Below are 12,880 nucleotides of genomic sequence, written 5' to 3' on the forward strand. Positions count from 1 at the left end.
ACTGGCTTCATTGTAGCTACTCACCAGACATGGTGCCAACCAACCCGCAGAGGTCCTTGAATCTCTCTTCTGGAGGCACTTACCTCATGAACGTCTATGTCTGTAGAGGTAATTCTATTCTCATTTGTTAGACACCTAACTACATCATGTCAACTCTTTATCCAGAAAATCTCTTTTTTCTAATGACATTAAACACTAACATCCAATGATGGACATTTGCAATTTTGTATTTTTTTCCAGTCTTCTACATTTCAATATTTGCTCACCATTTACTTCAGCCTCACTTTTCTGCAAATGTCTTGGATGGGCACCAAATACAGTACTCCATAAATAATAAATAATAGTTCAACTTTAATAGTTATAAACAAGAAGCACTTGCATTAAACTTTTGAACTCAATGACTTCAAAAAAGCATTGAAAGCACAAAATCCTTTATTTCACATTACGTAATAAAATTTGAGTAAGTGTTAAAACAAATTAATATTATAGCATTAATTTTGTGGCCAATGAGCATTACAACATAAAACATAAATAGTTGTTTTAAGGGAGGTTTGCAATACAAAACGTACTCATGCCACCGACTGTAGAAATGAAGCAATTTGAATATTGAATACTGTACTTAGCTTGCGGCTGGCAAACAGAATATTGCAATAAAATATATCGATACAAGAAGTGGACAGCAAAAAGACATCTTCTAGGATACGATTGAACTACCAACAGAAATCTTTTGGCATCAATGGGTAATGAAGATATAGCATAGATGACTGAGTATCACTGATTTGGTGACCTGTTGGTTTATGTTCATTGCTGACATATCAGCTCAGGTACACCAGTTGCTGCTCTGCTAGGTACAATAGCGTCCAAGTAGCCCAATATTGTCAGCACACGCTAGAAGATAACTAGGGGAGGCAGGGATGATACACACATATTTGAAACCTCATACCTCTTTGATACCTCTTTCAAAAAGTAAATTGCAGTAGTAATTTGTATCCACAATCACTATTAATCAAATACATTCAAAATAAAAAGCATCCTCGAAGAAAAAATAATATCTTTGGAATATGGATATTTCAGCTAAATTCAAGGCATGGATTAATGTCACCCACAACACTGTAAACTAAGAATTTAGTGAAATGACCACGTTTTCTATATACATACATGCCTCCATTACACGTACATTCACTGATATGCTGCTTTTACAAACCTTCCACCTAGTGATTTTATATTTTATGTTCAGTTGATATACCTTGGCATGAGTTGTAATAGGTCTAAATGTTGCACTGACAGCACAGAACAAAAACATCAACTGGAAAAAAAGATGTGTTTCTGTCAATATCACAGAATTTTGTCTGATAAAAAGCTGGTCACCATTTGAGTACAATATCATGAATTTCAGTTGAAGATTCAACATTCTCACCCACTATAATTTTGAATTAAGTTCCCATTTTCTGATTTTGAAATTTAAGGGCGAAAACCTTAACTTGTAGGCCATAGATTCAGAATTCCATGTCATATTTTGGAACTGTGTGGCCACAAAATGCAGTAGAAAGAATTTGCATTATTCGCTTTTTGTGGGTAAAGTTCCTCACGCTACATAAACTAATCATAATACTTTCTTCCTCCCCTTTTCAAATTGTCTTGACCTGCTCCACTGGATGACCTGTATGGATATAAAAATTCTTCATTTTGTCATTTCAAATTGTGACTACCTGAAATGTATACACATGGATGACAAGCAGTGAACAACTAAGTAACCAGTTAAAAGGAAAAACAAGCATACAAATTGAATACAATAACAATTTCATCATTTGTGGTTTGCAGACATCCTGGCACCCAGGCCCATTCCTTCAGCCAAAAGAGACCTCCATGACCTCCCTATAATTCCCCTGTTTGTGGGTTCAGTGTGCATCTGACTAATCTGTGCCATTGCCCATCGATTCTCCCATTGCTACTGTTTAGTAGTGCATCATTGCCCAACAAACCTACCCACTATTATAATGTTTCACCATTTCTCCATATGAAGTTCACTTGGTCCTGCCCCATCGCAGCGCATATATTCTTCTCAAGTATGTTGTTGTGCTAGCTCTGCAAATATCCATGTGCTGCATTTCGAGGCACAGTCAATTATTCTGAAGTTTGAAGCCATTTTTGACGGATCCTTTATTGACCCTGTGGGTTTGGTGCTCCCCCACACGAGTATTTTCCAAGCTGAGTCAAAAATCGAGTGATACCGAATGTTTGCAAATTCCATTCTCTGCTGAAAGATATAATACCCTGAGGGAACATGAGTACCAAAAAATGCTATTGTAATTCAAGCAAAAGGAGCGTTTGATTGATTCTTCAATGTAAATAAAGTTCAAAGCTATATCCTCATATAGCATCTATTCTTTATGCGTTGCATCAAGAAAATCCACTAGGAGTCTTATCTGTTGGGAAACAAATTTCAATTGTATTGTTCAATGCAATTTCTCAACACCCAGATACATAATCCTATCAATCCAGCCAACACGTTCCGTCCTAAAAGGACATCATCAAAGCTGCAAATTTAAAACAAATATATCAATAATTGTTTATTTACATGAGTATACACACATCAGTATAACATGATGCTTCAATACATCCCTACAACTATCCCGTGTCAGACTCCCTGCCTATCTCCAGTCAAGTAACAATGCACAAAGTTAATAGCATAATTAACACACTTTTGTAAAAAAAAAAACAAGCATTACAGCGGCTTCATGCGAGGCACGGTTCATGATCCCCCCATGTTGACTATCATGTAACTGCTTCTTACATGATACAGTTTCCACATTTCCCCATTTTGATTACTATGATTGGTCCTTTTTATCCATTTAAGTTCTATGAAGTGTAAAAGAATGTCATGTTACCTTCCAATATCATGCCACCCATACGGGTTCCAATTTCCTGAAGTGCGCCCATTCCTCTTTGAGTATTAATATTTATGATTCCAAACATCTATGATATAAGAAAAAGACAAACACCAAGTTGCTCTGATATAAATGCCGCAATTCAGTGTCTATGAACAAATCAACCCCACAGTTCTGTTTAAATCAATTCACCACGTCCCATATTCTTGCTGGGCCCCGTATTTGTTTTACATTTGCAGCCCTGATGATGTCCTTTGAGGACGAAATGCATTGGCTGGATTGATAGGATTATATATCCGGGTGTTGAGAAATTGGATTTAACAATAACATTTAAATTGGTTTTCCAACTGATAAGACTCCCAGTGGATTTTATTGATGCAACACATAAAGAAGGGCTTTGAACTTTATTTTCACTGAAGAATCAATCACACGCTCCTTTTGCATGAATTACTATTGTTGTTGTGGCCCAGTGGCGGTGGGACCACATAAAGTAGCACGTGACCAGAGCCTTGGAAATAATTATCCTGGAACGTTCACCTGAGCGCAGATTTTTTGTTACCCTCACCGCTAGTTGTTGTGTTAAAAGGCCAAATAAATGCTCTAGAAGCTAGCGATGATGCTTCTTACCAACACCCCTTTTTAACACATAGACAGAAAGACCATTTAATTAACAGAGAGCGATTCTTAGTCTGCAGAGCAAAATGACTGCATGAAGCTTGCTCTTTCTGATTCTCAGATTCCTGGGGTGGAAAAAGCATACCTAAACTTTCTGGTTAGTTATTCTGGTCTCTTTCTTCGTTTCTTTTGTCCGGAAAGTGCATAAAATGCACCCCCTTTCTAAAAAACAAAACAAAAAAAACCTAGTGATTTCCTTTTCGACAATCAATGGTAACTTTGAATTTTAATGACACATTGTAGCAGGGAAGATCTTTGCATTATATGTGAGAAATATTTATTGTGTTCTGTTTTTCTTGCCACCCCACCCATAGCACATTATCCCAGGTTTTGCAACATGCTCTATACGTAAAATAACTAACTAACTAACTAACTAAATAAAAGCATAACTAACTAAATAAATACATAAACAAGACAAATCAACAATACCACTGTCCTAAATCCCTGGAAATCATATTTTCAATTTAAAAGGTAATTGCCAAAACATTGACAATTTCCACAAGGCGTATGCTCGCTTAGTGCCTTGAGTTGGCAGTAATTTGTTTATTGTCTTTTTGTTTGTTAGCACAGTCCTTTTAATGGGGTGGGGAGCCATTTCTATTAGGAACGTGGACAAATGATATTCAATATCCGTTCCAATTAAGGTAAAGTCTGTCAGTATGTGAGAAGTTCCAGGATTTCTGTAAATTCTCTTTGGTCTGCTTTTTATAGGAACCAGGAGAGGTATATTCTGAGGATTCTCTTTCATTGGCCATCACTATTACAACAGCGCCAATGAAGACAAAACGAAGGAGATCTTAGAGACTCTAGTGTTTGAAACGAGAAACACGTCTTAAAATGACAAGCAGAGACAGTGAGAGAGAGAAAGAAAGAGAGAGAGAGAGAGTATATGTGCACCAATATTTAAGACATGAAGTATTCGGACTGAATAATTTCTGATTGCAACTTAATGATTAGGCCGGATCTATTTATATTGTGAGTTTTCTGCACTCGGTTTATTCACCGAGGTGTCCTCCTTACGCTCTGGTTGTGATCATTGTCTTTCGGCATGAGTAGCGTCCGCTTTGATCTGGGGGATGATGAGGTGGGTGTGGTGGCATGGCTGTTGTGGCATGGCGGACTGTTGATTGTGAATGTGACTCTAACTCGGTGTGTGTGGTAGAAAGGAGTGCCCTTTGTCCTGTCACTGCATTAAATAACGTTTGCAAGACAACCCATCTCACGTGTTGGCCACGGAGGTGATCAAATAGAAATATTCATTCACACTCAGGTTGAAAAGTCCTTCTAAGCACTATGGGGCAGATTTACAAGGCCCTTGCGCCACTTTTGCGTCATTTTCAACATGGGAAAAGTGACGCAAAAGTGGCGCAAGGGGCTTGTAAATCTGCCCCTATGGGTATGAGCCGATGGCTTCCAGTGCCTGTGAGCTTCATGACCACTACCCCTCGCTCTATTTTCTCTCTGTGTTTTTACTTGTTGTATTTTGCACAATAGATTGTAATGAGTCTATTAATGTGCGATTTTGCTGTACTTTTATGGTTAGTTGTCTAAACAAAATAACGTTATTGGACTGACTGACTGACTGGCCTCCTCACACCCTGTTGTCTGGGCAAGCTTCGAGCCCTGCACCTTTTTTTAAAAACCCACTTAAGATGTAGCAGTCAATCGGTTCAATAGAAGCAGCCCATGACTACAACCCCAAGAACTGTTGTGTCCTGGCTCAAAGAAGACAGACACGATTCTCTACTTATCAAGGATCTTTATTCCTTACATCCTTCTTCGTCCATGTCCCTATTCTATCTGCCATTTCCTCTCCACACTCCTCCTCTTCCCTTGGTCCCCCATCTAGCTCCGCCCACCCAACTACTAGACTGCTGACTACATAACATCTCCCCCTTTCTTAACAAAACAGCAAAACACTAAATTGGTTCAGATCTCTTCAATGAGTCTTTTTGGTCGTTGAATATCTCGGCGGGGCCGCATAGACATGGTTCCACTTTCAGTCATCGCATTCACTGGAGAGTCTCTAGTCTGGCTCCCACTCTCTTGGTCAGGTTGATCATGTCCTTCAGGGGCGGACACTCCAGTCATTTTTGTCAAGGCTTCTCTCATGTCTGGAGGGCATTTCTTAAAGTGCGATACATTTCTCGTGATCCGCCGTTGGTCCGACTCCGCTGTTATAATGGTGCCCTTCTGCTGGGTGACCAGCAGAGGTTCAGCTCGAAAATGACAGTCAGTCTTTCTTTGTTGTTCTTGTTTCACAATGACACAATCTCCTTCACGCACGGACGGTGATTTCGCTCTCCTCTTTGTGTCGGCGTATGATTTCATCTTATCCTTGTTGTGACTGTCGGTCGCCATTACCTCGTGATGACTGCGGAGGGGCGACACCGCTCGCAGTGCTCCTTCCCAGGTCGGAATGCGATTCTTCATAGGACGCCCTAGCATCAGTGTTGCAGGACACTTCCCAGTGGTCGCATGAGGGGTTGTCCTGTATGCTCTAAGAACTTCATTTAGGGCTGCCTGCAGATCCCTTTTTTCAGCAGTGGCTTGTTGAAACGTCTTTTTAAGTGTGGCCATAAATCTTTCAATGGTGCCATTTGCCTGCGGCCATAAAGGTGTAACCCTCCTATGTTTGAACTCCAAATGCTTTGCAAAAGCACTGAACTCGTGTCCGTTGAAAGGAGGTCCATTGTCTGTTTTTAGCTCATTGGGAACACCCCATGCTGCAAACACCTCATCCAACACTTTGAGAGTGCTAGAGGCGCTTGTGGATGGTACGAACTGCGCAATGGGAAATCGTGAGTACTCGTCAATAATGGCTACAACTTATTTTCCAGATTGCAACGGTCCGTAGAAATCCATGGCAAGCTCTTGCCACACTCCACTGGGTAGGGTGGTCATTTGTAATGGGGCAGGAGGGTCCCCCCGGTTGACCAGCTTGCACTGATGGCAGTCCTCCAGAGTCAACTCCACCATCTGGTCGAGAAGAGGAAACCACACCCTTTCTCGGAGAGCTTGTTTTGTTGACACTACTCCTCTGTGGCCTTCATGGGCAAGATTGATGACACCTTGTCGTAAAAGTCTGGGGATAACAATCCGCTGACCTCGCAGTATCAACCCATCCGTGGTGACCGACAGTTCGTCACAGACGTGGCGGAATGCTTGCATCTCCTTCTTGGCAGTCGGATCACTGGCGTCATCCTCACATTCGTGCCTCCACCAGTTTGTCTGAATCCGACAAAGCACCTTCTGTAGGATGACATCTTGCACGGTGGCATCTCGGATGGCTTCCATGGGAATAGCAGGTGGCAGCGCTTGATCAGCCACAAAATGGATGTACTCCTCTGCGATGGAATGCCTGGATTCAGACGATGCGAGCGGGTGTCGAGACATGTAGTCTGTCGGGTTTTCGGACTTCCAGGGTTTGTGAACAATCGTGAACGTATATTCTTGGAGTCTCAGACCCCCATCTCTCAATCCTTGGTGGCATCTTGGATCACGGGTTGCCGTAGATAGTGACCAGCGCCTGGTGATCGGTGATCAGGGTAAAGTGCTTGCCATAAATAAAAACATGAAAATGTTCACACGCCCAAACCACAGCAAGACTCTCCTTCTCAGGTTGCGAATATGCTTTTTCGGGATCAGAGAGACTGCGACTGGCATAGGCAATGATGCGTCTCTGATCAGAGTCATTATCATATTGCGCCAGAATCGCCCCCAACCCCACAGGGCTGGCATCCACCGTAATTTCTGTCTTCCGGCGAGGACTAAAATAAGAGAGGCTGTCGGCTGACTCCACTGCCAGCTTGATCTCCCTGAATGCCCGTTCACACTGGGAGGACCAGGTAAACGGTTGACCTTGTTTCGTGAGAGCTCGAAGTGGGTGGCTGATGGTAGCAGAGTCCTTAATATAACGAGCACAGTAGCTGGCCATGCCCAAAAATGACCTCAGTTCGCTAACATCTTGTGGGCTCTTGGTTTCATTCAGAGCGATTATCTTCTCCGGATCGGGTTTCATCCCGGCATCCGAGAAAATATGGCCGAAAAATTTCAAAGTGGACTGGTGAAACTCACACTTGTCTTTGTTCAGTGTCAAATTAGCATCCAACAGGGCATGGCAAACACGGTCAAGAGCTTTGTCATGCTCACGAACGTCCGATCCGTATACAAGGATATCGTCACTGTAATTCAAAGTGTTAGGGATGTGATGAATGACTTGCCGAATTGCCTCCTGAAAAATTCCTGCAGCTGAGGAGACACCAAAGCTCAAACGCTTGTACCTGAAAAGACCAAGGTGGGTTGCAAATGTCGTGATGTAACGAGAATTGACATCCAACTCCAACTGGTGGTAACCTTTGTTTAAATCCAGCTTCGAGAACACTCTCGCGCCATTTAGTGCAGAAATCATGTCGCTGAGATGTGGCCCAGGGTGACGCTCCCTCTCTATAGCTGTGATGGGTAGTCGCATGTCAACACACAGTCTCACCTTGCCAGGGGTACCCTTCTTGGGTACGATGACTACCGGCGACACCCATGGGGTCGGACCATCAGTCCTTTCGATGATGTCCGCCGACAGGAGTTCTTGAAGCTCATCCTCCACAGCTTGTTGGAGATGGAATGGTACACGTCGAGGGTGTTGTGCCACTGGTCTGATTTGTTCAATAATATGAAGACGGATTTGGCAACCCTTCAGTTTTCCTAATCCCTGAAATAGTTTGGGAAACTTGCTGATGATGTCCGGGTCATCACTGACCTTGAAAAGAAGCTCGACAAGCCGGAGGCGCTCCGCAGACGGTAGACTGAGCAGGCAGTCTGCCTCCGGACCTTCGATGACATGGATAAACGCTGGAATGGTCACAGTTTTATGGCTGAGTGTTGTTGGAAATTTTCCTAAGCAAGGGAGTGGCTTCTTGCCATCCAGGTAAAAACACGGACGTGTGCAGGAGACAATGGCGGTTGAGGTTTCATTCGCTCATATTCCGTGACTGGAATGTAGTTGAGCGACGCTCCGCTGTCCAGCACAAATTTGGTATCGTGGTTCCCCACACTTATGTCCAAGCGCGGGTACTTCTTGAGCTGGTCGGGGTCCGCAATCATATTCACATATTCTACCGTGTATTCAGACTCTCTGGATGATGACCTCGAGTCTCGGGATGGTGACCTCCGCTCCCATCGCGATCTTCGTGACTCTCGGCTGGAGTGTGACGAGCCGGATGACACCATCGATCTGTCCTGGACTGCCCTTATGTGATGCTTTCTGGTGTCCGAGCGAGATGACCTTGACATTCCGCTCCGTCTCTCCTTGTGATAGTCTCCACACATTACCTCAAAATGGTTTGACCGCTCACATTTCCTGCATCGCTGGCCCAAGGCGGGGCAGGTGTCGATGTGTGGGTAGTCATATCCACACCTATAGCATCTCTTAGTCCGCTCTGGCCTCTTATCCCTTCGACCAGGGTCTCTCCTCCTCTGTTCCGTGCGTCGCTGACGAGATGAGGGCCTAGGCCTCCATTGTTTTTCCTCTGAGTTATGACGACTGCTGCCACTGTCTTGAACTCGACACGCTTGTTCACGGCTCACAGTGCGTCCAGATTCGATGGTAGTAGCGTGTTCCTCCGCCTGGTCGTAGACGCGAGTCATTTCCTCAATGTCGTCTAATTCATGAGATTTCCTCAACAGCCGTCTCCGAAGGATTTCCGAGTGGCATCCATCTATGATTTGAGATTTGATGGCAGCATCTGTCGAGAAAGTGTCGAATTCACAGTATCTCGATAATCTCCGCAGCCTGGTGATGAAAGTACCCATGGCTTCATCTTTTCCTTGCCGCGCCTGATAGAACGCATGCCTTTCATAGTCCACATTCCTTTTGTGGAGGAACTTTTTGTTCAGGGCCTCGCGAACCTTGTCATAAGTTCCTACATCTGCAGGAGGAAAGTCTTTGATAACCTTACTGATCTCTCGGCCTGCCAGATTGCCGAGGGCAATCAATTTTTCTTCATCGACGGTTACCTTGGACCCCTTGATGTAGTCTTCGAAATCCTCAAGCCACTCTTGCCATCTGGGGCCCATGCTCCCTCCTGTGGTCAGTGTCAGGGGCTCTGGGGGCAGGAGATGCGACACCCCAGTGACGATGGGTTTGACTTCATTTCTTTGTGGTGAGGTGTTTGGGGTCACCATCGTGATAGGTCATCCTCTTCGCCTTTCGTTGACTCTGATCAACGTATTGTTTCTACTTTGTAGGTGTTCGTGTTACTTGATTTCGTCTTGCTTGTCTTGGCTTGTGTTTGTTTATTCTGTTACATTTGCTTGTGCTTGTTTTTGGTATTTTCAGCAGTCTGTGCTTGTTTAATATCGGCGTCGTGTGTTAGCTCGTGCTTGTTTTATGATTTTCAGCAGTCTCTGTGTGTTACTGCTTGTTGGTTCAATGACACGCCGGACTTTAAAATGGCCGCTCCTGACTTGCACAGGGATGTCCCAATCGTCTGCCTGACTCCAAGATGGCCGCTCCCTTGAAGCTCTCATACACCACGAGGTTTGGGTCTGGGCTGCACTTAATCTTCAGTCTCACAAGCTCACATGGCACTCACCGGCAGTTTCCTGGCAGGCATCACGTCTCCTCCAGTCTCTCTGGTGCCTCATAACTACTTGCGTTCTCAGGTAGGCTCGGGGTCAGCTCCCGCTCTGGTTTCAGCGTCAGTATGCCGTTCCCCACGCATCGGGGGTGAGCTCTAACTTTCGGTGGTCTCGGCACAGAGCCTCAGGGCTTCTCCACTGCTCTCCTCTCCTCTTCAGACGGTCTCAGCCTTCAGGGCTCTTGCACAAGTCTGGGGTGGGCTCCCAGCGTCTTCATCAGCCTCCTACGGCTCCCTGGCCCGCTTTCACTTTTGGGCACGAAACGGCGCTGGGCTTAAATTTTCATTTAGCGCTCGACCGCGCTCCTCACACACGGCTCCACGTGATCGCTGCGTCGCGGAGCGGGGACACTGGGTGCTAGCCTCTTCTTCTGGGCAGCACTTTCTTCGGGGCACGCACGTCGCGACCGCGACTGTTTTTCACGCAATGCCTCCAGGGACAGGACGCCGTTTCTGGGGTTGCTGAGAGAGCAAGTTGCTCATCCCATCCTCGTCGCCAGTTGTCGTGTCCTGGCTCAAAGAAGACAGACACGATTCTCTACTTCATGACCACTACCCCTCGCTCTATTTTCTCTCTGTGTTTTTACTTGTTGTATTTTGCACAATAGATTGTAATGAGTCTATTAATGTGCGATTTTGCTGTACTTTTATGGTTAGTTGTCTAAACAAAATAACGTTATTGGACTGACTGACTGACTGGCCTCCTCACACCCTGTTGTCTGGGCAAGCTTCGAGCCCTGCACCTTTTTTTAAAAACCCACTTAAGATGTAGCAGTCAATCGGTGCAATAGAAGCAGCCCATGACTACAACCCCAAGAACTGTTGTGTCCTGGCTCAAAGAAGACAGACACGATTCTCTACTTATCAAGGATCTTTATTCCTTACATCCTTCTTCGTCCATGTCCCTATTCTATCTGCCCTTTCCTCTCTACACTCCTCCTCTTCCCTTGGTCCCCCATCTAGCTCCGCCCACCCAACTACTAGACTGCTGACTACATAACAAGAACCTTCTACATTGCCAAATGAAACTCTAGGACTAGACATTGTCCTCGTTCGATGGATTTATGTAACAACCCTAAAAGTAAGTTGACCCGCGTTGTGTGGTCACTTTTAAATTTAAATGAAAAAACTTGTGGGACTTCTAGGTTGCTAAAAAACGAACGTGTTACAGAAAAATATACCCTGCATCCAAATTTATTCTGTCTAATTGTCATAAATTGTGAATCAGCCAATCGAATAAATTGATTGATTTTTAGCATGGCTCCATCGAGAATGAGCTTTGCAAACAAGTAGTCTGGCAACTGTTCCTCTCTTCATTTGTCAGAAAGCATGCACTATGCAGGACTGATAGGCTCTTTGGCAAGCTCAAATATTTTCCTGCGACGTGGCCAAGTCAACTCTGAAGAACGGAGCTAAGATCACAACCTCTGTACGTCCTGACGTTGTAGGTTTTTAGGCCTGTCACTAACCAAGACAGTTTGATTATACTAAATTGATGTCCATAATATAAACTTGTACAGTGAGGTTTAGCCAGCCTTCATCTTCTCTTGGTCTGTTATTGTGTCATTGACATACTTCCGCCCACTTTAGCAGACAGCTGTGGCCAAGAGTCAGCTGACTTCAGCCATTTTTCTTCATTTGTGAGTGACGTCATTCTGTTCTTCAACAAAGGGCACATCCACCTCCTACTCTTAACACGCAGGCCATTGACATTCCAGGACAAAAATTTTATTCCCATCATATAATACTTTTACTCCGACTTTAAGGCTAAGTACAAAAAGCAGCTCCCGAGGCAGGTTAAACAAACCTGATGTGTGCCAAGTAAGGTGTATAAGTGTGGGACAGTGTCTGTCAGATGAGGATATTTTGCAGTTGTGACCCCTCCCCCCCCAACCCATCCCTGGAAAACCCCCCCTTACTTAATCTGGCCGTTGATGCCAGAGTTGTCTCTCTGAGGAGTTCCCCCTCACCCAGCCTAGTTACGAATATTTGTTTTGAAATATAAACCGGCATTATCATGGTTGATACCCTTAATCGATGCCCCTAAGGGGAAAACATCATGAGAAGAAACAATTACCGAGAGTTTAGCCATCAAGGCAAGCAGGAATCTTAGGGGTTTCTTCCAATTTCTACATTTATTTTTTATCTCTTTTTCCCTCTTTTTTTTTTCTCCTTTTATATATATATATATATATATATTTTTTTTTTTCTTTCCTTTCTTTTTTTTTTTCCTTCTTTATTTTCCCTTTCCTTTTCTTTTCTTTTCCTTCCTTCCCTTCCCCTTTTCTTTTTTCTCTTTCTCCACTTTTTTTTCTCCCTTCCTTTTTTTTTTCTCCTTTTATTTGAAACACCTTCCGTGAAGTCTTCCGTTTTCCCTATATACATTTGTTTATTTATTTATCTATTTATTTATTTATTTTCATTTTCTTAAGTGGATTTCTGCCGTGCTAAACTAGCAGGTGAAGTTAGTAAATGAGATTGTCCCGTAGAAGGAGGGCAGAGTAGAGTAATGTAGAATGGTTTGGAGAGCTAGAGTATCTTCATATTTTATCTCTATACCTCCTTATACCCCCTTGTCTACAAATCTACTAATCTATAGGGTACCAACGACTAGACGGCTCCCTGTTGGTGGTCACTAATCGAGGCCAGGAGATCGTCTGCCTCTGAAGGGGAATGGATGTT

This window comes from Lissotriton helveticus, chromosome 6 (assembly GCF_964261635.1).
Source record: "Lissotriton helveticus chromosome 6, aLisHel1.1, whole genome shotgun sequence".
Classification (NCBI taxonomy): domain Eukaryota; kingdom Metazoa; phylum Chordata; class Amphibia; order Caudata; family Salamandridae; genus Lissotriton; species Lissotriton helveticus.